This window comes from Giraffa tippelskirchi, chromosome 1 (genome assembly GCF_054371585.1).
Source record: "Giraffa tippelskirchi isolate mGirTip1 chromosome 1, T2T-mGirTip1v1.2.pri, whole genome shotgun sequence".
In the NCBI taxonomy this organism is placed as follows: Eukaryota; Metazoa; Chordata; class Mammalia; order Artiodactyla; family Giraffidae; genus Giraffa; species Giraffa tippelskirchi.
The window spans coordinates 218,133,939-218,156,366 of NC_137275.1; the positions used below are offsets into that span (position 1 = coordinate 218,133,939).

The 22,428-nt window shown below is 42.8% G+C and overlaps 1 protein-coding gene and 1 long non-coding RNA gene across 10 annotated transcripts in view; one reads left to right on the forward strand and one right to left on the reverse strand.

Annotated features, from left to right (window-relative positions):
* TMEM268 (transmembrane protein 268) overlaps positions 1-22,428 on the forward strand; it is a 358,336-nt gene that overhangs the window by 51,811 nt on the left and 284,097 nt on the right. The window lies entirely within an intron of this gene.
* Positions 2,495-5,731, reverse strand: LOC145540695 (uncharacterized). The gene is made up of 2 exons (XR_014078510.1): positions 3,673-5,731; positions 2,495-3,519 (listed from the first exon to the last, which is right to left on the reverse strand). It is a non-coding gene; the product is annotated as an uncharacterized LOC145540695 (long non-coding RNA).

A 22,428-nucleotide genomic window follows, 5' to 3' on the forward strand; every position in this document is an offset into this window, starting at 1 on the left:
CCCCATCACCCTTTAAAAAAATTGAGATATAATTGACATATAAGGTTGTATAAGTTTGAGATGTACAACAGTGTTGGTTTGATACATTTATATACCACAATATGAGTACTAGGATAGTGTTAGCTGACACATTTATCATTTCATATAATTATTTCCTTTTCCTGTTGAAAACAATTAAGATGTAGCCTCTTACCAACCTTGAGATTTATAATATAGTATGACTTTTAAGTTGTAGCCAGCATTGAAACTACTGACTTACAGAACAAATTTTAAAAACCTAACTTTTGTTGATGCTTGTATAAATGTATCTTTTAGCTTTTCAAGGACAGTATTACTGATGGAGCCAAAGGATTATTTTTAAAATAGCTTAGAAATGAAGACAGTATACTCTGGAAACCTCTGTTAGATGAAAATTTTAAAGATACTAATGTTAGAGATATGTGAGAAGCATTTGAATGCAATCGTTTCAGAAAACAGGAGAATGAGGATAGCAGTATTTCCAAGATAATAGATTTTATATTATATGCCATTGTATACACACATCCTATATTGAATCCTTGTATTGAGTTGGGCAAAAATTTCATTTGAGTTTTTCCGTAAGACATTAATTAAATGCTTGGTTATTTCACCCATAGCACTAAATGTTTATATATTCGAGTTGCCCAAAATACTTTAAAAATCTTTGCATGGAGAAATTGGGAGATTGTCTTCTGTTTGAGATGATAAGTTTATTGTTCAAGAATATATGGTATGGTTGCTTCTTTCCTCTTGGATCTGAGGTAGGAGTCTCATCAGCAGGCTCCTGCACTACTTCCTGGTCCAGGTAGAGAATAATGAACTCTTGAACTAAGGCAATGGCCTAAGATGAATGGGTGGATTTTGAATCTGATGATTCCAGAGGGTATGGGCTCTGAAGTTGGGCTGCCTACATGAGAATCCTGCCATGGTAACTTGCTGTATGACCTTGGCCAAGGTCATTTACCCCTCTTATCCTCAGTTCCTTTATCTTTAAAATGGGAATTATAAGAGTGTTGATGTGAAGAGTACCTTAGACCAGGCATGGAATGTTGTAAGTATATAGTTGTCCCTCTGTATCTGAGGGGGGATTGTTTCCAGGACACCCAAGGGTACCAAATCTGAGGATGCTCTAGTCCCTATATAAAATGGTGTAGTATTTGCATATAATCTAAACACATCCTCCTGTATACTTGAAATCATTTCTAGATTACTTGTAATACCCAACACAATGTAAATGCTATGTAAATAGTTGCTAGAGAGTGACAAATTCAAGTTTTGCCTTTTGGAACTTTTCAGATTTTTTTTCCTCCGAGTATTTTCTATTATGGTTACTTGAATCTGTGGGTGTGAAACCCTTGGATATGGAAGGCCAACTGTAATGCCTGATAGAGAAGAAGCATTCAATAAACATGGCCTGTTATTATTATTATTGGATATGGAGAGTGAAGGTTGAGTCTGGGCTGATGGTGTCACACCTGTGGATGTGCAATTAAAGAGTTCAGGAAGAGTATATTTTGGATAAGGATAAATTTAGGTTTTAAAACAACTTTATTTTGCAATAATTACAAATTCACAGGAAGTTGCAGAGAAAAGAGCAGAGTCCCCATGAATCCTTTACTCAGACTCTCCCAGTGTTAACATCTAGTATCACTATTGATATCAAAACTGGGAAATTAACATTGGTGCAATCCACCAAACTCATTTGACGTTCACCAGTTTTGTATGTACTCATACGTGTATGTGAGTACAGCTGCATGCAATTTTATCACACGTGGCTTCATGTAACTGCCACCACAACCAAGATGCTCAACTACCATCACCACCAAGTTCCTTTGTGCTTCTTCTTTGTAGACACAACACTCCCTCTCCCCACCATCTCTAACTCCTGGAAACAACTCATCTGTTCCCCATTTCTAGAATTATGTGGTTTCATGAGTTTTCACAAATGGAAACACAGAGTATGCATGGATACTTTTTAGTTTTTTTTCACTCGGCATAATTTCCTTGAGATTCATCCAAGTTTTAGCATGTGTCAATAGTTTATTCCTTTTCATTGCTGACTCATAATCCACAGTGTGAATATGCCATAGTTTGTTCAACCAGTCAGCAACTGAAAAGCATTTGAATGGTTTCTAGTTCTTGGCCATTACAAATGAAACTACTGTCAACATTAACTAGTTTCTGGGTGAAGATAAGTTTTTTTACTTCTGTGGGGTAAATGCCCAAGAGTACAATTTCTGGATTGTATGGTAAATCCATTTTTAGTTCTAAAAGAAAGTGTCCAATTGTTACCAACTTTCCCAAGTTGGTCCCCAAACAAGGGTCCTCCTGCCTCCAACAGAATGAGGCTGACTTGAGTTCAGAAGCAAAGGAAAGGTCCCCCTTGCCACCACTCCTCAGGCATGGCATGTGGGATCTTAGTGCCCTGAGCAGGGATCAAACGAGTTGCTGGTGCCTCCTGCAGTGGAAGCATGGGTTTTTAGCCACCGAGCGAGCCACCGGGGAAGTCTGGGAAAGTTTTGTTCTTTGATCAAAGAATGCCTGCGCTTCCGCTTCAGGGGGTGCCTGTCCCATCCCCGGTCAGGGAACTAAAATCCTGCATGCCGTGGTGGCCAAAAAATAAACAACAGCAGCAATAACAACAACAGCAGAGAATGCAGAGGTGCCAGCTCCCGCTCGGGCGTCCACGCTCTTTGCGTGGCCCCCAGGCCATCAGGACAGCGCTGCCTGGTAGAGAATCGCTCATCTGTGGGGGCGGGTCCGGCACAGCTTTACTGCTCGGCTCCGGAGCGCGGGGCCAGGCACAGCCTCTCTGCGCACGGCCCACTGCCGCCATCTTGAACTGCAGTGCCGTGTGCAGTGCTTCTGCCCTGAGCTGCAGTGTTGGGTGCAGCCATGGTTTCTCACTGGGAGGTCGCTTTGAAGGTCCAGGTGGAGGCCTCTGTCAGTGGTACCTTGTGAGAAAGTAAAGCTCCATGAAGCACACAGGACAGGGAAAAAAGGTTAGATTTCATTTTGTTACCCAGATTCTATTTTTATTTCTTGGGAATTGTGAATGGCTTTTGCTGGTGACCAAATGATTTTCCAGAGAGACTGTGCCAGTTTATATTTCTCTCCTCTTCTCTAGGTTTTTTTTTTCCCCACTGGTTTTTAATTTTAACCATTCTAATAGATTTGACCTGGTATCTCATTGTGATTTTAATGTTCATTTTCTTAATAGCTACTAATGTTGAACATCTTTTCACATGGTTATTAGTCACCCACATATTCTCTTTGGTGAAATGTCTTTTCATGTTCTTTTCCCACTTTCTGATTGGATTATTTTTAAAATTCAGTTTTTAAAGTGATAGCTTATTGAGATATAATTCATATGCTATAAAATTTGTACTTCTGTGATGTACAAGTCAGTAGTTTCAGTGTGTTCACAGAACTGTGCAACATTGTCTAATTCTTCAATCTTGGCATCACCCCAGAAGGGAACTCCATACCCACGAGCGGTCACTCTCCATCCCTCCTTTTTTGTTGTTGTTAAATAAATTTATTTATTTTAGTTGGGGGCTAATTACTTTACAATATTGTAATAGTTTTTGCCATACATTGACAGGAATCAGCCATGGGTTTACATGTGTTCCCCTTCCTGGACCCCCTATCCACCTCCCTCCCCATCCCATCCCTCTGGGCCATCCCATTGCCCCAGCCCTGAGCGTTTGTCTCATGCATCGAGCATGGAATGGTGTTCTGTTTCACACATGACAATATACATGTTTCAATGCTATTCTCCCAGAACGTCCCACCCTCACCTTCTCCCTCAGAGTCCATAAGACTGTTCTATGCATCTGTGTCTCTTATTCTGTCTCGCATATAGGGTTATCGTTGCCATTTTTCAAATTCCATATATATGCATTAGTATACTGTATTGGTGTTTTTCTTTCTGGCTTACTTCACTCTGTATAATGGGCTCCAGTAGGAAACTATAAGCGAGGTGAAAAGACAGCCTTCAGAATGGGAGAAAATAATAGCAAACGAAGCAACAAACAATTAATCTCAAAAATATACAAGCAACTCCTGCAGCTGAATTCCAGAAAAATAAACGACCCAATCAAAAAATGGGCCAAAGAACTAAACAGACATTTCTCCAAAGAAGACATACAGATGGCTAACAAACACATGAAAAGATGCTCAACATCACTCATTATTAGAGAAATGCAAATCAAAACCACAATGAGGTACCATTTCACACCAGTCAGAATGGCTGCTATCCATCCCTCCTTCTTTGCAGCCCCTGGTAACTGCTAATCTGCTTTCTGTCTCTATGGATTTACCTATTCTGGACATTTCATATAAATTAAATCGTATAATATGATTTATCTTTTTAAGGTTCATCCAGGTTGTGACATGTATCAGTTCCTCATTCCTCTGTGTTGTCAAATCATATTCCATTGTAAGAATATACCACATTTGTTTATCTACTCGTCTATCGATGATATTTTGGTTGTCTCCAACTTTTGGCTCTATGGAAAATATTGCCATGAATATATGCAGGTTATTTTTTCTGTGGATGTGTGTTTTCTTTTCTCTTGGGTATATATACCTGGAAGTGAATTTGCTGAGTCATATAGTAAATTAGTTTTAACCTTTCAGAAATAGCCAAACTGTTTCCAAAGTGGGGCTACTCTCAGCAATGTATGAAGATTTCATTTGCTTTACATTCTCAACACACTTGTTATTGTCTTTTTTAAAAATTTTAACCATCTTAGTGAGTATAAATAGTATCTCGTGGTTTTGATTTGTGTCCTAATGACTAACGATATTGAGCATCTTTTCATGTATCTATTGGCCATTTGTATATCTTGTTTGGAGATATGTCTATTAAGCTCCTTTACCCATTTAAAAATTGGATTGCCTTTTTATGGTTGAATTTTAAGAGCTGTTTACATATCCTGGATATTAGACCATTGTCAGATATATGGTTTGCAAATATTTCTTGCATTCTGTTGATTGTCTTTTCACGTTCTTGATGGTGTCCTTTGAAGCACAAAAGTTTTAAATTTTGATGAAGTTCACTTAACCAGTTTTTCTTTTGTTGCTTAGGTTTTTGATGTCATATCTAATCAGTCACCTAACCCAAGGTCATAAGGATTTACTTTCATATTTTCTTCTAAAAATCGTATAGTTTTAACTCTTACATGTAGATCTTTGATCCATTTTGAGTCTCAGCTAGATGTTACCCACTCTGTAATGCCTACGAAAAGTTGACATTATCCCTTTAATAATAAAAAGAAAATGGCACCCTCAGAGTTTTTACAGGTGACAGAATCATACCAGAATCTCAGCACGTTATTTTGTTTTTATTCAGTTTTTTATGTTGACTTATCCTCTTATGGTACATTTGTTTTAGTGTAAAATAATGAGATGGCTTAAAGAAAAATATAAAGAAATAATACTAGAGATAATAGGCAGATCCAACAATGATATGTGAATAAATGGAGTCTAAGAAATACTGATTTGATGTACAACATCATGTCTGTGGCCTATATAATAAATATTAAGAAATGGGTTTATGTTTATTTTCTAAGCTGCTTGTGGAAGGGCATTATTTTAGATGTAAACTCATCTCTTGCCCGTACTATTTGAGCCAAAAATTGGGCTTATTCTTTCAAAATATTTGGGCTTCTCAATTTCCAGGAATCTCAACCCCTAGACTTCCTTCAAAGCCCCAAGGTGATGGTCACAAATTTTTTTGTGGCTTTTGTGGCTCTTACATAATTGTTACTTCAGAACCTTTTGGAAAAATCCTCCTCCGTAATCTCACATTCTAAAAATAGGCTTGACTTTTGGATTGCTTCTAAATAAAAACATATTTTTCGATTACACTGGGGACAAAGAAAAAAAATTTCCAGTATCGCTTTGAGACTTGTGGGAAAACGGAGAGACTCAAAGTTTCACTGTTCTCGGTGAAGGTTTTGGCACTGAAATTTTGTCATGTTGGCTGACTTCTGAGTGCAGTGGGGGTGGGGAGGGAGGAAGGGTAAACATTGTCACCAGTCATTTAACATGTCACTTATTACTCAGATCTGACACTAAATGCAAAGGCTGTGGCAGGAAGACGAAGCTCGCATCACTGTACATGCTGTGGTCCAGGAGAACATCTTTGAAATGCTATGGTTTCTCTGAGTAATGCCTGAATCATCTCTTTATTACACTGAAACTTCACAGTGACACTATTTGCTGTGGAGCAGAACCAGAGGGCTTCATTCTGGGACTTCTTGGGCAGCGACTGAAAAGGCTTGGCTTCCAAAGAGACGATGCATACTCCTACACATGTCCCTCTCACCTGAGCACAGCCCACAGGACAATGCTACAGTGTAGGCCAGTTCTCAGGAACTCCCTCTTAGTGCTGAATTTTGTTCTTCCTTCCTCCTCTTTTGAAACAGTGGATTAGAAAAGAAGGACCATAGGCAGCATAGGGTGGTGTGTAATCCGGAGTTAAAATGTGGCTTTCCCTATTCATTCAAGGATGTTTTCCTTTTGTACCAAGTCCTTTGCTAGGTCCATGGTCTGAAAGATTACTTACCCTTATGTGGATTCAGCTTTCTGCCTTTTCCACTCATGGCAAATCATTCACCTTCTTTGAGTCTCATTTGCTCATCTCTGAAATGGGACCCACAGTTCCCACCTTGCCCAAGGCAAAAAGAATGAGCATCTATAAAATTGCTTGTTGAGCTGCGCTGTGTGGTGTATTTTGGAAGGACACTGTACAGCCAAGGTCTTACCAGGCTGCCTTTATGTGGCCACCTACCTCTCTGTGCTCTCTTTTTGAGCTTTTGTGCTCACAGAGCACCAGTGTGCTCACAAAGCACCTGATCCTGATGGTGATGGAGTAACTTGCTGCTAAATCACTTCAGTCGTGTCCGACTCTGTGCGACCCTATAGACGGCAGCCCACCAGGCTCCCCCGTCCCTGGGATTCTCCAGGCAAGAACACTGGAGTGGGTTGCCATTTCCTTCTCCAATGCATGAAAGTGAAAAGGGAAAGTGAAGTCGCTCAGTTGTTTCCTACTCTTAGCGACCCCATGGTCTGCAGCCTACCAGGCTCCTCCGTCCATGGGATTTTCCAGGCAAGAATACTGGAGTGGGGTGCCATTGCCTTCTCCGATGGAGTAACTTGACTGGATGATAAAGGGGCAAGCTTGAGACCTCACCTTTTCCCCACCACCCGACTTCTGAATATCAATGTTGTTCATTATGTCTCTTTATAGTACAAATCCCAGCAGAGTGCCACTTATACATGGAGGATGGTGTATAAATACACTTTAATTGAATTTGCATAAGGAACTATATGGGGCTTCCCAGGTGGCTCAGTGGTAAAGAATCTACCTGCCAATGCAGGAGCTGCAGGAGACATAGGTTGGATCCCTAGGTCAGGAAGATCCCTTGGAGGAGGAATTGGCAACCCACTCCAGTATTCTTGCCTGGGAAATCCAATGGACAGAGGAGCCTGAAAGGCTACAGTTCATGGAGTCACAAAGAGTTGGACATGACTGGGCATGCATGCACACAAGAAACTATATTGTTGCCTTGATGCTTGAAAGAAACAGCTGCTGCTGCTGCTGCTAAGTTGCTTCAGTCGTGTCCGACTCTGTGCGACCCCATAGATGGCAGTCCACCAGGCTCCGCCGTCCCTGGGATTCTCCAGGCAAGAGTACTGGAGTGGGTTGCCATTTCCTTCTCCAGTGCATGAACGGGAAAAGTGAAAGTGAAGCCGCTCAGTCGTGTCCGACTCTTAGCGACCCCATGGACTGTAGCCCACCAGGCTCCTCCATCCATGGGATTTTCCAGGCAAGAGTACTGGAGTGGGGTGCCATTGCCTTCTCCGGAAAGAAACAGAAGAGACGTCAAAAAATTTACAAAGTCAAGCAATAGGGGGGTAGAAAAGAAGCATGTTACAGGACAAAGAACAGTCTTACAGAGGAAAACATTAAAAGAGTTGAGAAAGAGAGATTCAAGATTTCCAAATCAGCAGATACGGATAGTGTACTGGGGTATCCACATACCTTCTTCCAGTATTTTCTCTGGTCTACTGATGGGCAAAGTTGCACCATTAGAAGTGGTAATACATCCATGTGCAACATACAGCAGCTCTTCCATTTCTAACACCTGACCACATGAACTCCATCAGGTGTCTCTCCAACTGGATAAATTAGAGGTTGCTCCTTATAAAGAAAGATTGGAAGGTATCAACTTAAGACTCTATCCTTTTCATGGTGATTTTTCGCTTAGCCTTATAACGATTTCAAGACAGTTTGCCACCTCCCCAGGGATATGGAGATTAGGAGGCTTGTTTTGGAAGAAGAGGTTCTTATGCCTGTCAGATGGAAGAGGCTTTTACTCTAAGATTTGAAAGCTTTGTGATACTGTCCTAACCCAGAGGGAAGTAGATAGTTTCTTTCATTACAGAATTGTAAGGTTTTAAAAGATGTGAAGAAGACCTTAATTAGACTCTGAGCAAAGGTTTACTGTCTCTTTATAAGTGCATATATGGGCTATATAATTTGATGGTGGTAAATTAAAATATGTTTGTTGTCTCTTCCCACTCTAAACAGGGTCACATAAATGTTGCCTGGCTGGGTTTTGAATATCTGACTACTCCTGTCTCAAATCCTTTTGGATCGTACAGCTTCCTTGCCCTGGATATGGGGCAGGAGTTGAGTGGTATAAATTGATCTTTGTTCTCTAACCACTACTAGGTGCCTGAGGGTTATAGCTAAGGTCAGACTTAGAAGCTCCTAGGCTCCCGAGAAAGCAACTTCTATGCAACTTGGAAAGCAGCAGTGAGAGAGCTCAGGTAGATCTCCCTCTATATCCAACACAGGTTTAATTTGGCATTTGTCCTTTTGTTCACTAAATGCTTTCAGACTAAAGAGTAAATGTCACCCAGGTTTATAAATAGGTATATATATATTATATATATTTATATATATTTTATTTATATATCTTTATATTTTAATATATTTATATTTATATACCTATTTATAAAAGGATGGCTAACCTGACGATGGAAGGCTATGCTGTTCAGAATCTTCAGTCTATGATTCATGAAAGGGAAGAGCCAGAAAGAGGTTAAGAGGCCATGCAGACCAACTCTCTCCCTTGCCCCCATTCGACAGACAGGAACACTAAGGCCTGAAGCAGGAAAGAATTTTCCCAAGTTTATAAGTTGAGCTCTTCCTGGCTGAACTATGATAACTGTCAAACTAGGTCTGTCTGATCCAAAACCTGTTTGGACTGCAGCAGAAACTACTAATTGTTTCCAGTTTCCATCTTCTACTTTCCCCTTATTAACAGAACCTCCAGTTTGTGGCTGAGCATATAACTTTCTGGAATAAAGATTTATTTTTCAGTCTTCTTTGCAGTAGAGTAGTCAAGTAGTCAAGAAACTAAGTTCTGGCCAATGACAAACAAGTGGTAGTATCCTGTACATCTTCTGGAAACATTACTTTGTTCTTCCCCCACCTTACTGGTTGTACTGTGGAAGTGATGCTCAAGATAGTTTGAGCAGCTATCTTGGATGATGAGGTGAAAGCCATGTGTTGAGCATGGGGGAACATCCAGATAGCAGAATCCTGGATGCCTGACTTTACAGAACACTATACCAGCCCTGACGGAGAAGGCAATGGCACCCCACTCCAGTACTCTTGCCTGGAAAATCCCATGGACTGAGGAGCCTGGTAGGCTACAGTCCATGGGGTCACTAAGAGTCAGACACAACTGAGCGACTTCACTTTCCCTTTTCACTTTCATGCATTGGAGAAGGAATGGCAGCCCACTCCAGTGTTGTTGCCTGGAGAATCCCAGGGACGGGGGAGCCTGGTGGGCTGCCATCTATGGGGTCGCACAGAGTCGGACACGACTGAAGCAATTTAGCAGCAGCAGCAGCAGCTTACCAGCCCTGAAATGCCCACCCCTGGCCTTTTTATATGACTGAATTTTTTTTTAATATTTCATTTGCATCTGGAGCTAATCTTTACTGATACTGTACTACCTCATTCTGCCTCCAGATGAATTTTCTTGTTGTTAAGAGGATAGAAGTTAGGTCTTGGGAGTTCTGCAGGGGAATGGTGAGGCAAGATTGTCCCTACACAAAGAAAGAGATATTCTGTATATCTATTTCAGAAGATGGGATCCCTATGAAGGAGGACCATGACTGAATATTCTTTGTGATTCAGAATTCAGCATAGGACATAGAAGACACCGGTAAATGTTGTTGGATCTTACATCAGTTACTTGTTGCCAAAATACTGCTGAGTAACAAATAACCATGAAACCTCGGCATCTTATGACAATGTTTATTTATTGCTTGTGTGAACTTGGCTGGAGCTGATCACACATCTCGGGGAACTGGCTGGTTACTGGATGATCTAGGGTGGCCATGGCTGGGGCGACTGGCCTGACTTGGCTCTGCTTCACATGCCTGTTACATCCTACCTAGCTAGCCTGTGCCAATCGAAGAGGCCACAAATGAAGAGTAGAACATTCAGGTAACTTTTCTTGCCTCTGCTTGTGTCGCATCTACCAACATCCCATTGGCCAAAGCAAATCCCACGGCTGGACCCAGAGAGAGAGAGAGAGGACGCTTAACTGTTACACGGCAGAGGTGCTGTTTCAGATGAAATGAGAGCTAGGGCCTTAGTGGATCCAGTCTACTACAGGTGGGTGACTGAATGGATGGAGGGATAGATGGAAAGAGGGGGAAAAAAAGGCAGATGGGATAGGAAGTTCTGTTCACTGAGTCCAAAACACAAGGGCAAGGGAGGCACGGGGGAGCAGTTTTACAAGTCTCTGGGCTTAGCCGCTCTGGGTTTGGGGACTGCCCGTGGCACATGGGGTCTGGACCTTTGGCACAGACCCACGCTGAGGGGTGTTTATATTATGACTTACATCTGTGCTGGGGAATCTTTGCTTCTGAGTGAGTAATTGTGAAAGGCTTCAGAAGCTTCACCCAGTGCTTGGGAAGAGTCTATTTTGGAGACAAGACACTTTCAGAGAGAACTAATTCATAACATGAAGACTGTTGTGTTGTGGCCTGAGAACTGAACTGGGAAGCAAGGGGCCTTAGTTTCAGTCCTGCCTCTGCCAAGTCAGGGAAAAAAAACACCATAAAGATGAGCTTCTCTTGGGCAGCTTCTAAGTATTATAGTACTTGTTAGAAAGATAAAAGGCTAAAAAAAAAAAGAGGTTTCAAAGAATACATTTTCCCCCAGTCTTCATGGTTGTTTGAGTTCCTATAAATAATATTATTTAGGAAGAGGAAAATTCTCTAGTGCTAATAAATTTGATAATTCAGTTTTCTGTTATATATTGAATTGGCCATAAGATTCATTCGGGTTTTCCTGTAACATTTTTGGAAAAACCTGAACATCCTTTGTGGCCAACCCATATATTAAAGATCCTTTTTCATTTGTTGTTTCAAATGCATTCAAAATATTAGATATTTAAATGCTTAAATATTTATATGCCATGAAATGATGACTAGGGTAAACATTAAATCATAAAGTGTTGGGTAGTATGAAAATTAAACAGTACTAATGTGAAAATCAATAATGATTCTTAATTTCATAATAGTTGATGCAAGAGATTTAGTAGCAAATGTAACTAAGTGTTCCTTAAAGATGGGGAAAAGAAACTCAGTCGGGTTTGACAGTATTAAGATGAGCAATTCACTTGGTCATTTTCCTTCTGTTTTAGAAATGAAAGTGATTCTGGCAATTTTCCTGAATCTTCAACACAAAATAAATGCTTTGTTTGCTTACTCAGCTTAAACGAAAGGAAAATTAGCTCCAATTCCTTGGCAACTGCAGATCCTGCTGGCTTTTCAGGGTCAATATCAAGAGCACCAAAGAAGGTCACTTTGTAAGGGGCTGAATTCTGGAGGCCTGAGTCAGGTCTTTCTGATCGTCTTTTTGATCCTTCCCCTACCTTGAAATTCCAGGGCACCATGAGGCCTGGAAGGGGAAAGAGATTTGCTTATGTGAGTTTCAGAGGGCCACTAGGAATACTGGATCCTCATGCTGGTTCTCGTCACGCTCCCTAAGATCATGTCCTTCCATCCTACACAGCTTGTGTCCCTTTAAATGGTGACTTGCTGGTTCCTAGATGCACGAATTCAAAGCATGTTTCTCTGCTTTCAGAAGAGAACAATGTTATATAATGTTGCCCTAGAGGAACAAGGAGCAATAGCTATTTCATTTCCTTATTACTTGAGCACACTCAGCCTAAACCCCACAAGTTTGTTAAATAGATCCAGGGCCCGTCTCAATCCTTTTTATCCCTTTCCATCTTGGCTTGCACTGAAATGTAGAAGAAATGCCTTCTTTTTCCTGGTGCGTGGTTTGTGATTTCACTTTGTTATGAATTCAGGATAGGCAGGAGATTGAAAGCATCAGCGCCAGGCACTGACAGCTGTGAGACAGAAGGGCTCCCAGGGGCGTCTCAAATTTCCCTCAGTCAAAAGCCATATAGATCTTAGAAGGGCTTCTGCTTCTGCCACTTTGATTCATGTGGCATGATGATGCCTGTGTGCAGAATGATGGCTGCAGTACAGGAGATGGCCTTGAGATTTATCTGCTGATCCCTTGAGTCAAAACCTTGCAGCTGGAGTCTTACTTCTTTAGATAGCAGCAACAGTCACTGCCTCCCTTGCTGACAGTGGCCAGGATTCGGCATGCCTCTGGTATCAAGATTCATAGCTACTTGTTTATATTTTGTATTGTTCCAAATAGGATGAAAATGACCACCTTCAGACTATTGGCTTGGAAGGCACCCAGAGTCCTAGAGTTTTGAGTGAGTCTTCAGAGATCCTAAAATCCTATGGCTTTCTCATTGGAGTCTGTAGAGTCATTTTCCCTTCTCTGACCTTAGTTTCCCTGCCGTCAAAATTGATATCTGTGTAGAGATCACCCCAGAGAATTAAGGAAAAGCTGAGCAGAAAGGACCCTGACCTCTTACATAGGTTTCAGACAGAGCACTTCCATTCTTAACAATTTCATAAATTGAGGATACATGTGAGTTGGTATTTAAACAAAGGGCTCTGCTATTGCAAAAGAAGCTTGAGCACCTCCTCACCTCTTTTACAAATCCCTGCTTGACACCTGAGAACGTCTGTTTTAAATACTCCCAGGGACAAGTTGGGTGGCAGTAAGGAAACATAATTCCACAAACTCTCCATTGTCTTTAACACCTCAGCAATGAGCAGACTTTTGCAGTATTTTGTTTGTCCTCTTTTATGTGAATCCTTTCTTCATATCTCTGATTGTTAGCCCTGAATTGAACCTCCGAATCCTCCTGACTAGTGATTAGCTTTGGGAGTGGGTTCGTCTTGTCCAAGACACTGATGTATAAACGGGGTGTCACACTATCAGTTTACAGCATGTATAAATAAAAAAGCTGTCCATTTGCCTGTTATTATATGATATGAAAATACTGATTGAACTTAGAGATTTTGCTTTGGATGGAATAACCTAAGTCTCTGTGTCTGTATTAATTTTTTCTTTTTTTGCTTGATAATGCTTCATAACAACTAATCCCACCTACTTAGCCTCGTATCAGTGATTTTTGATAACATGTATCTTTCTTACTCAGATTTTCTGGCCAGGAAGATGTGTCTTTACTGGGCTTAGCTTGGATCAGCAGAGCTTGACTCTAGGATAAGGGTCAGCTCAGACTTAACCTCACATATCTGCACTTTAAGACCTGAACTGAAGGGACAGAAACTACTTGGGGGAAACTTTCTGTGTCTGTGTTATTATTATTTTTTTTGCTTGATACTGCTGCATAGCAACTAATCCCACCTCAGTTCAGTTCAGTCGCTCAGTTGTGTCTGACTCTTTGTGACCCCATGAACCGCAGCACGCCAGGCCTCCCTGTCCATCACCAACTCCCTGAGTCCACCCAAACCCATGTCCATTGAGTCGGTGATGCCATCCAACCATCTCATCCTCCGTCGTCCCCTTTTCCTCCTGCCCTCAATCTTTCCCAGCATCAGGGTCTTTTCAAATGAGTCAGTTCTTCTCATCAGGTGGCTAAAGTATTGGAGTTTCAGCTTCAACATCAATCCTTCCAATGAACACCCAGGACTGATCTCCTTTAGGATGGACTGGTTGGATCTCCTTGCAGTCCAAGGGACTCTCAAGAGTCTTCTCCAACACCTACTGACCCCCATATCAGTGATTTATGATAACATGTATCTTTCTTATTCAGATTTGCTGGTCAGGTCATGTGTCTCTACTGGGCTTAGCTTGGATCAGCAGAGCTTGGCTCTAGGATGAGGGTCAGCTCAGGTCTACCTCACATATCTGCACTTTAAGACCTGAACTGAAGGGACAGAAACTACTTAGGGGAAACTTTTATCATGGCAAATAGCAGGAGTACAGGAGAGGTGAGCAGAAGCGTGTGATACCTCTTAAAGTCATTGTCAGAACTGGTACTTGGTCACTCCCACCCATGTCTCACTGGCTAAAACAAGTCTGATGGCTGAGTCCAGTGTTGATGGGCTTGGATATACACTTGATTTCTTCTACTCAAAGAGAATTGAGTAGATTGTCAATTCACAAGGCAAAAAGGAGATGTAGTCCTAATAATAATTACAGGGCAGGAAAGAACTGGGAATAGTAAATTCTTGCCTGGAAAATTCTTGGACAGAGGAGCCTGGCATGCTGTACAGTCCATGGGGTTGAAAAGAGTCATACACAACCAAGTGACTGAGCATAGACAGATTACTCCAGAGGTTTATGTTAAATTCACTTAGTGGGTGGCACCGGGGAGCAGTTCAAAGATACAGTCGTTCACCTCCCAGAAGAATTAAAATGGAATTACAGCGAGAGCCCACATTATGCTAGCCTTTACAGTCTCTCACATAAGACAGCAGTGGTTTCAAACATGAGCTCCACACTGAAAATCACAGTGATAAGCAGGTAGATAAGTATAGATATTGATTTTCAGATGAGCTGTTTCCCACCACATGGCATCTCTATGCACTGTACTCCTGGGTTGGTAGCGCCAAGTCCCAACTGAATCCACACTCAATCTATGAACTTTGGCTTTTCAAAAAAAAAAAAAAAAAATCTGAATTCTTGTAAGGATGGCAGCTCTCATGAGTTTTAGGTCCATTTGTCTTATTTTCATTCTCAGGGTTCTAGATTTGACTGTTTCTGTCACTTTCATATTCTGCCTACAGTAATGCTACTCAACATAGGAGAAAAGACAGTGAAAATAGAATTCAGACAAAGATAGGAAATCGAAAGTGACCAGTCTACCTACAGCATTCATGCAGACACTGATAAACAAAGGTCCTCTCTCCTGCTGAGCTCACGGGCACCCTCAGTCTTGTAACAAAGAGCTCCACGAAGTCACTGCCTATACATCTACCTGGCAGGAAAAGGATTTGCCATCTTTCCCTAAAAGGAAAGGCCCATGATGCCCCATACAGCATTTGTCCTGAGAGATTGCCAGGGAGAGAGGCAGGGAGGTGGAATGAAAAGAGCTTTGACTCATGAGGGACACAGGTTCTAGTCCCAGCCCTGCAGGTGACCGTCTGTGTGACCTTAGGCAAATGGTTTCCCCTGCTCTCACCTCAGTTTCCCCATTGCTCATTGATACCCATGATGAAAGTTGTGGGTTTTAGTCCTGACTCAGCTGCATGACCCCAGTCAACTCATCTGGGTTTTCACAATCCTATTTTTCTCATCTGGTAAAGTAGAGTCAAATGTTCTTCAATAACTGGGACAAGAAAGTGACCTGTCAATTATGAAGTGTCAGAGGAACGTGAAGGGCTTTAATCCAAGGGGCTACTTGATCAGTCCTGGAAGAGCCAGGATTCTCTGCAGTGGCCTTTTTCCGTTGACCTGGTAGAAGGCAGAGGTTGGGGTCCCAGAAGCTTTGAGCATCCCTTCCTGACTGAGCTGGATGCTTTTGCAAACTTTCCTCTCAGAGAAGGGGAAAGTCCTCGTTTCATGCTAGTGAGTGTGCATGTTGGAAAAAAACTGAAACAAACCCCCACCACTTTCTGGCCTGGAGCCTCTTCTGAATCTCTCTGCAGAGAGATCAGGGATGCCCCGAAATTGAGACTGTGGCAGAGACCTGAGCCCAAATTGCTCACAGCAGGGTTGTGTGACGGAGGCTCAGTCATAGCAGGACCCAGAGATGCGCAGAGGCCTGCGCTGCGGGCTCTTTGAAGGTCACACCAACTTGGCCCTGCTGGGAAACGAACTCACTGTGCCTGTTTGCGGGTTCTCTGTGCTGAGGGCACGGTTCGCTGGGGCTCTGCCTCCCCTGTTCCTACTCCTGCCCGACCATCTCTACCCCCCAGCCTCTGGCCTCTGCCCCAGAGCCCCTCCTGGTGAATTTCCAACTTAGTTACTGTCCTCCTCTTTGCTGTATTTTCCTCAAAATTTGTTATAAAGGGGCCAGCATGGCACAGGAAATACGGCTGTGGCCTGATACTGTTCCAGTCTAGTTGAATCTGGGCCAGAAAGAAGCTCCTGACTCATTTCAGGGGAGAAGCTTCGGTTTTTGTTTTGTTGCCACCCTCTGGGGGAGTGAAAGCAGAGGGACCCCTGTGACTGTCCTGGAGTCACGGGACTGCTCAGGACAGTGAAGGGAACGATTTCTTTGGAGCACTGGCTATGAGGCATTTTTTCCTATGCAAACCTCACAACCCACAGCACAGGGAGGGAGGTATTACTCCTGTTTTGCAGATGTGACTCAGGGAGGAAAAGAACACACCTGTGGGGAAATGAGTAGCCCCTCGGTACCTCCTTTTCAAGCCTCTCTGCCTTAAAAAGTGTGTGCTGGGGAGAATAAGGTGTTATTCCATTCTGTTCTGTGTCTTTAGAAAAAGCCCCTTTCTCTCCAGGCTTCCGTTTATGCTTCTGTAAAATACAGTCCTTGACATTAGACCTCTTTGAGCTCAGGAATGCTGTATTCCATGCCCTCTCAGCACTTCCCTCAGTTCTCCTTAGCTCCAGAGCAGACTGGATAACTTCCTGGGATGTTGGCATCCATTTCAGGGAGTGGTCCCACAGACAGGTGTGGATCTAGTATTTAAGGTGATAGAAGTACCTGCCCAGATGTTGTAGGGAAGATGGTGAATGGCTGTGAAGTGAACTGAAAAGATTCCTGGATGTTGTCAGTGGAAAACTAGGTGTTTCTGTGGGGCTGCAGTCATTTCTGTGGGGCTGTTCTGAGCTACTTCAGAACTACTGTAAGTTGTGGATAACCGAGAACGATGCAGATGGTTCCTGTTCACAGATGCCCAGATGATTTTGTTTCCAGTGGAAGTACAACTGGTTTAGCACACCCCTGTGGAATAAGCCACTTGAGCATCTATTTGTAGTTTCATTTCAAAACTTCTTATTGTTTGTGTATATGTGATTCTTTAAACATCTTACTGGTTCCCTCGCTAATTAATGACCTAAATAAAATCTCTGATACACATTTATTTTATATTTCTATGAGGATCATGATTATACCCTTTTAAATAAACTATCCTTTAACAATATATGGTAGCTGCAACACAAATCTCTTTAGCATTGTTGATGGGTAAAGGGTTGAAGGTGTAGGTATATAAACCTTTGTACTTCCAGGCTAGAGGCTGTTTTTCTGGTTCAAACTATTTCTTACAAAACTCTGGCCCTCTGAGTTTTTCTTTTTGCATTTCCTGCAAAGGGACCCATTCTTCCTGACTCCCTACTTCAAAGCTACTCTAGAAGGCTTGCTAACCTACTCTACTTCTGTGTTTAGATTTGACCCATCATGACTGGGGGAGATAGAAATACTTCCCCTGGAGCAGAGATAAGGACTAGGTTAGGCTGTGTATGTCTGAGGGTACTGATTTGCAGTCATTTCGGGTACCAATTGAGCTGGCCACTCAAGGGATCCATGACTTGTGCCTGCCCCAAATTTGTTCATGAGAATTGGGCTCCCTAAGCTCCAGGCCACCCCTGTCCCCGCATCGGGCCCTTAGCAAGGTTGGTGGAACTCTCTGCCATTTAGAGGTGAAATCGGGGCCTGAAGAGCTGACCAGACCTGGATGCTAGGTGCTTCTCAGACCGGGTGACAGGACCTTCTAAAGCCTCCAGTCTTTCTAGGAATGACCTCCAAGATTTCCTCACCAGCACTTTCCTATTGACTTTATGTTATTTCCATCCATTTTGAGCCGAGCCCTAGAATAGCTGCTTGAGCTAGGCTGGAAGAGTTTGATTGTCCCCCTTTGTATATGTAAGACATGAACTTCAGAGAGAGGAATTGACTTGCTGAAGGTGAGTGTGGTAGGGAAAGAACCCAAGCCAGGACATGGCAGGCCCCAGGCCACTGTCTTGACACTTCATTTTGACCCTAGGCTGCCAGCATTCCCCAGCCTTAGCTATCTTAGACTTTTGTGTCTTTGACCAAAGAGATGGTCTGAGTGAGGGAGGGGAGGACTCTGTTCCACCCTTCCTTTCTGCTTGGGATATTCCTCTACCCTGATGTTAGCTATTTAACTGTTCTTTGAGATGCAAATAAGATAGGGTTGATGGCTTGAATATTATCCTCTGGGCAGTGGAGGCAGAGAAGGCAATGGCAACCCACTCCAGTACTCTTGCCTGGAAAATCCCATGGACTGAGGAGCCTGGTAGGCTTCAGTCCATGGGGTTGCGAAGAGTCGGACACGACTGAGTGACTTCACTTTCGCTTTTCACTTTCATGCATTGGAGAAGGAAATGGCAACCCACTCCAGTGTTCTTGCCTGGAGAATTCCAGGGACGGAGCAGCCTGGTGGGCTGCCGTCTATGGGGTCGCACAGAGTTGGAGACGACTAAAGGGACTTAGCAGTAGCAGCAGCAGCAGGCAGTGGAGGCTCTGGGGCTGTCCTAGTCTCTCTTCCTGGGACTATCAGTTAGAATGCTTTTGGCCCCAGTCAGGTGGCGTTAGTGGTAAAGAACCCTCCTGCCAATGCAGGAGATGTAGGAGATGCAGGTTCGATCCTAGTGTGGAGAAGATCCCCTGGAGGAGGGCATGGCAAGCCACCCCAGTATTCTTCCCTAGAGAATCCCAGGGACAGAGGAGCCCGATGGGCTACAGTCCATAGGGTCGCAGAATTGGACAGGACTGAAGCAACTTAGCATGCACGCATGCATCAGAAAATTCAATTAACAGTAACTTAAAAACTAGGGATTTCTCTAGAATAATGAGGAGCTTGGAGACAGATAGTTCAGCATCAGAGTCAGAGCTCCTATGATTCTCTAGTCCTAACTGTCCAATAAGGTAGCCTCCAGCCACGCACGGCTATTGAAATTTAGATTAATTAAAATTTAATAGAAGTTAAAAAGAATGCAGTTCCTCAGTCATACTAGCAACATTTCCAGTGGGTGGTGCCTACTGCATTGGGCCAGGGCAAGTACAGAACATTTCCATCAATGCAGAAAGTTCAGTTGGATGGCAGTGGGATGTCCCCTGCAGTCTAGGAGTGCATGGACAAAGAGAGGAGAAAGGTAGAACATGATGGTGCTACCACGTTTTTCCTTTTTATCAAGAAGGAAACTTTTCCAGAATTCGTACAAGACTTCTGTCAGTGTCTTCCGGACAAAGTCCAGGACCCTTCCCAGCTACCAGGGGGAGTTTCTGATAGCAAGAAGAAGTGGGAAGGATGTTGGGCAGGCTTATCGCTTCCTGGTTGCATCTCCTCTGAGATCTGTCTCTGCTCAATGTGTTCTAAGTCCTTGGGTTGTCTCTGTGTATGCTGACACATACACAGGGTCTGCCCCACTTTCCCTACCACCTCTTCTTCAATTTGCACAAAAAACAGCAATATAGATGCTCATAGAAGTCAACTCTAGCAGAGAGTTCAGGGACTTGAAGGGACCTTAGATCCTATTAATGCAAATCACTTAGCACTAATATTGGGCATTCCTGGTTTTACCAGCCTGCGTGTGTATCACACTGTCATGTGGCTATGCTATCCTGTCTCTCCCCTCTATGTACCCATCATTAGGAGCACCATCTCTTAGGCCATCTGATTCACCTCCTTTTACTAAGTAGAGCAATTTAGGCTGATAATACTTGCCACGTGGCCTGGTGGTGGGGTTGGGGATGGTGGTGTCGAGGTCTCCTTTTGCACAATAAAAAATGCTGCAAAGCAATGGCAGTCTTCTTTATCCTCCCTCCCCCCAGCCTCTTGCCTTTCACTAGTTTTAGAGAACCAGGAAAAGGTTTTGAAATTGTCCATCTATTCCTTTCTCTCTCCCTACCAGCTCTGCCAGACTAAAGATAAGATGTATCTTCATGCCGATAGAAATAATTTTGACTGTCTTTGCAAGGCAGAAACAACCACAGCTAGTTTTGATTTTAAATGACATTTGTTCTTCTATTGCACTCATCCATAGCATTTTTCATTATTGAATGCTGAAAATACGATTAGCCAAGCATTTTGGTTAAGAAGTAGAGATTGAGATTTTTGAAGAAACAGAATAAAATAATCTTAATTCTGGAGGCCAAGTGGCCCATAAATCAGATCTGAGTATCAGTGACAGTCCTGATGGTTGAATAACCTTGGACAAATATACTTAAACTAGATGGTTGGATGAATGAGCAATCCATGGACCATGGTCTTCAAGCCAAATTCTGCCATTTCAGAATGGAAACACTGTTCTTAGCTCAGGAGCTTGTTATAAAATAAAGAGGACTGGATGTGACCTGCTAAGCCTAACATATATACTGTTTGACCCTTTACAGGAAAAGTTCACCCTACCCTGGATTAGATGGTCTCTGAGAATTTTTCCAACTCTCAAGGTCTGAATGTCTGGAATCTTGGTAGCCTAGGTGATTCAACATGTGTTAAGTCCAAGATTTCGTTGGGCTCAATTAATGACAGTGGTTTCCGTCATCTCTGGGGTCTTTCCATCCCGTATCAAAAAGGAAAATGGGAGGGGGCATGACTAATCGGGGGTTGGGGCTGGAAGCTGCCCGAGGATGACTTTACGGTAAACCTGCTGACGTGGCGCGTGGAGAGAGAGTTCCCTCAGCAGGTGAGCAGCAGGCGTGTACGTCAGATACTGGAAACTGTGTGGCAGAGCATTCTGGCTTTCTAGCCACAGCCAGGCCTGCCCATCTGTAACAGGTGTCAGCAGCTCCGACTGCGGTCAGCTGGACAGCTCTGGCACCAGGCTGTGTGTCTGTGGGGGGGAAAGTCAGAGGTGGAGGAGTCAGGGTGGGAGAACTGAGTCACATTTACTGCCCCACAAGGCCCTGAGGTCTTGAATTCCACTCTGGTAAGGACTTTGTAATGGGGATTGCTACTCTCAGTCTTTCTCTCTCTGAGGTGTGGGAAACCCACCCTTTAGTGCAGGGTTTCGAAGGAACCCAAGTCTTCACTCCTGTTCATCCCCAGGGAGACTGCGTGCAAGTCACTTAACTTCACTGAGACTCAGTTTTCTCAGTAGTAAGATGGCGCTAATGAATCCTAATCTACAGAGCTGCTGCGGCTATCGAGAGGGCAAAAGGAGATGTTACTTGGAAAAACGGTTACAATAAGGCCCCAAAGGTTCAGGGGGAGCTTTCTTTTTAAACTATGGTTGTTGAACACTTACTGTGTGCCAGGCACTTGGGTAAGCTGTTTACATGGTTTATCCATTTAACCCTCAAAACGACCCTCTGGGACATGTACTGCGATCGCCATGGGATACTATACTATTCCTGTTCATGGAGAGGGTGATTCTGGGTCACATGCCTTTGAAGCTGCAGCACTGGGATTCAGTCCCAGGTGTGAGTGAGCAATTTCCTTGTTCCTAACCACTTTTCAAGATCTGGAAAGACCATGAGCTTCTAGAATTGATACTTTTAAGTAGCTCTGAGGATTCCTCATTCCATTTGTGGAAATGGCCAAAATCGCTTTAGATTGGCCACTTTTTTGTCTCATAGAATTTTATTTTGGTTTCTGACAAATCACATGGATGATTGCCCTTATGAAAGCTCTCAGTTGGAGTATTTATACTCTTTAGAAAGAAGAAAGACAGTGTTCTCCGGAAACAAACACCTAAAAATCTCATCCCCAAATAAAATAATAATAGCAATGAAAAACCAGTTAAGATGAAATTTCAATGTTTGAATGAATTTTGTGCCATTAGAAGTTTCAAAATTCTTTGATTTTTATCTTACCTCTCCCACTGCTAATTCTTTTCTTTTCTGCTTGCATTCTGGATAATTTTGAGATGAAAACATTTTAGAATTACAGATATCCAGTCATATCTGAATAATTATTATCCTTTTACAGAGTCATGCTACAGAGTTTTCTAACTACTTTTATTTCCAATAAATCAGTTGAATTTTACAGACACCTTCTGAGTTCTGGAAAGCATGATGTCTGTTGTCCATGAGAGGA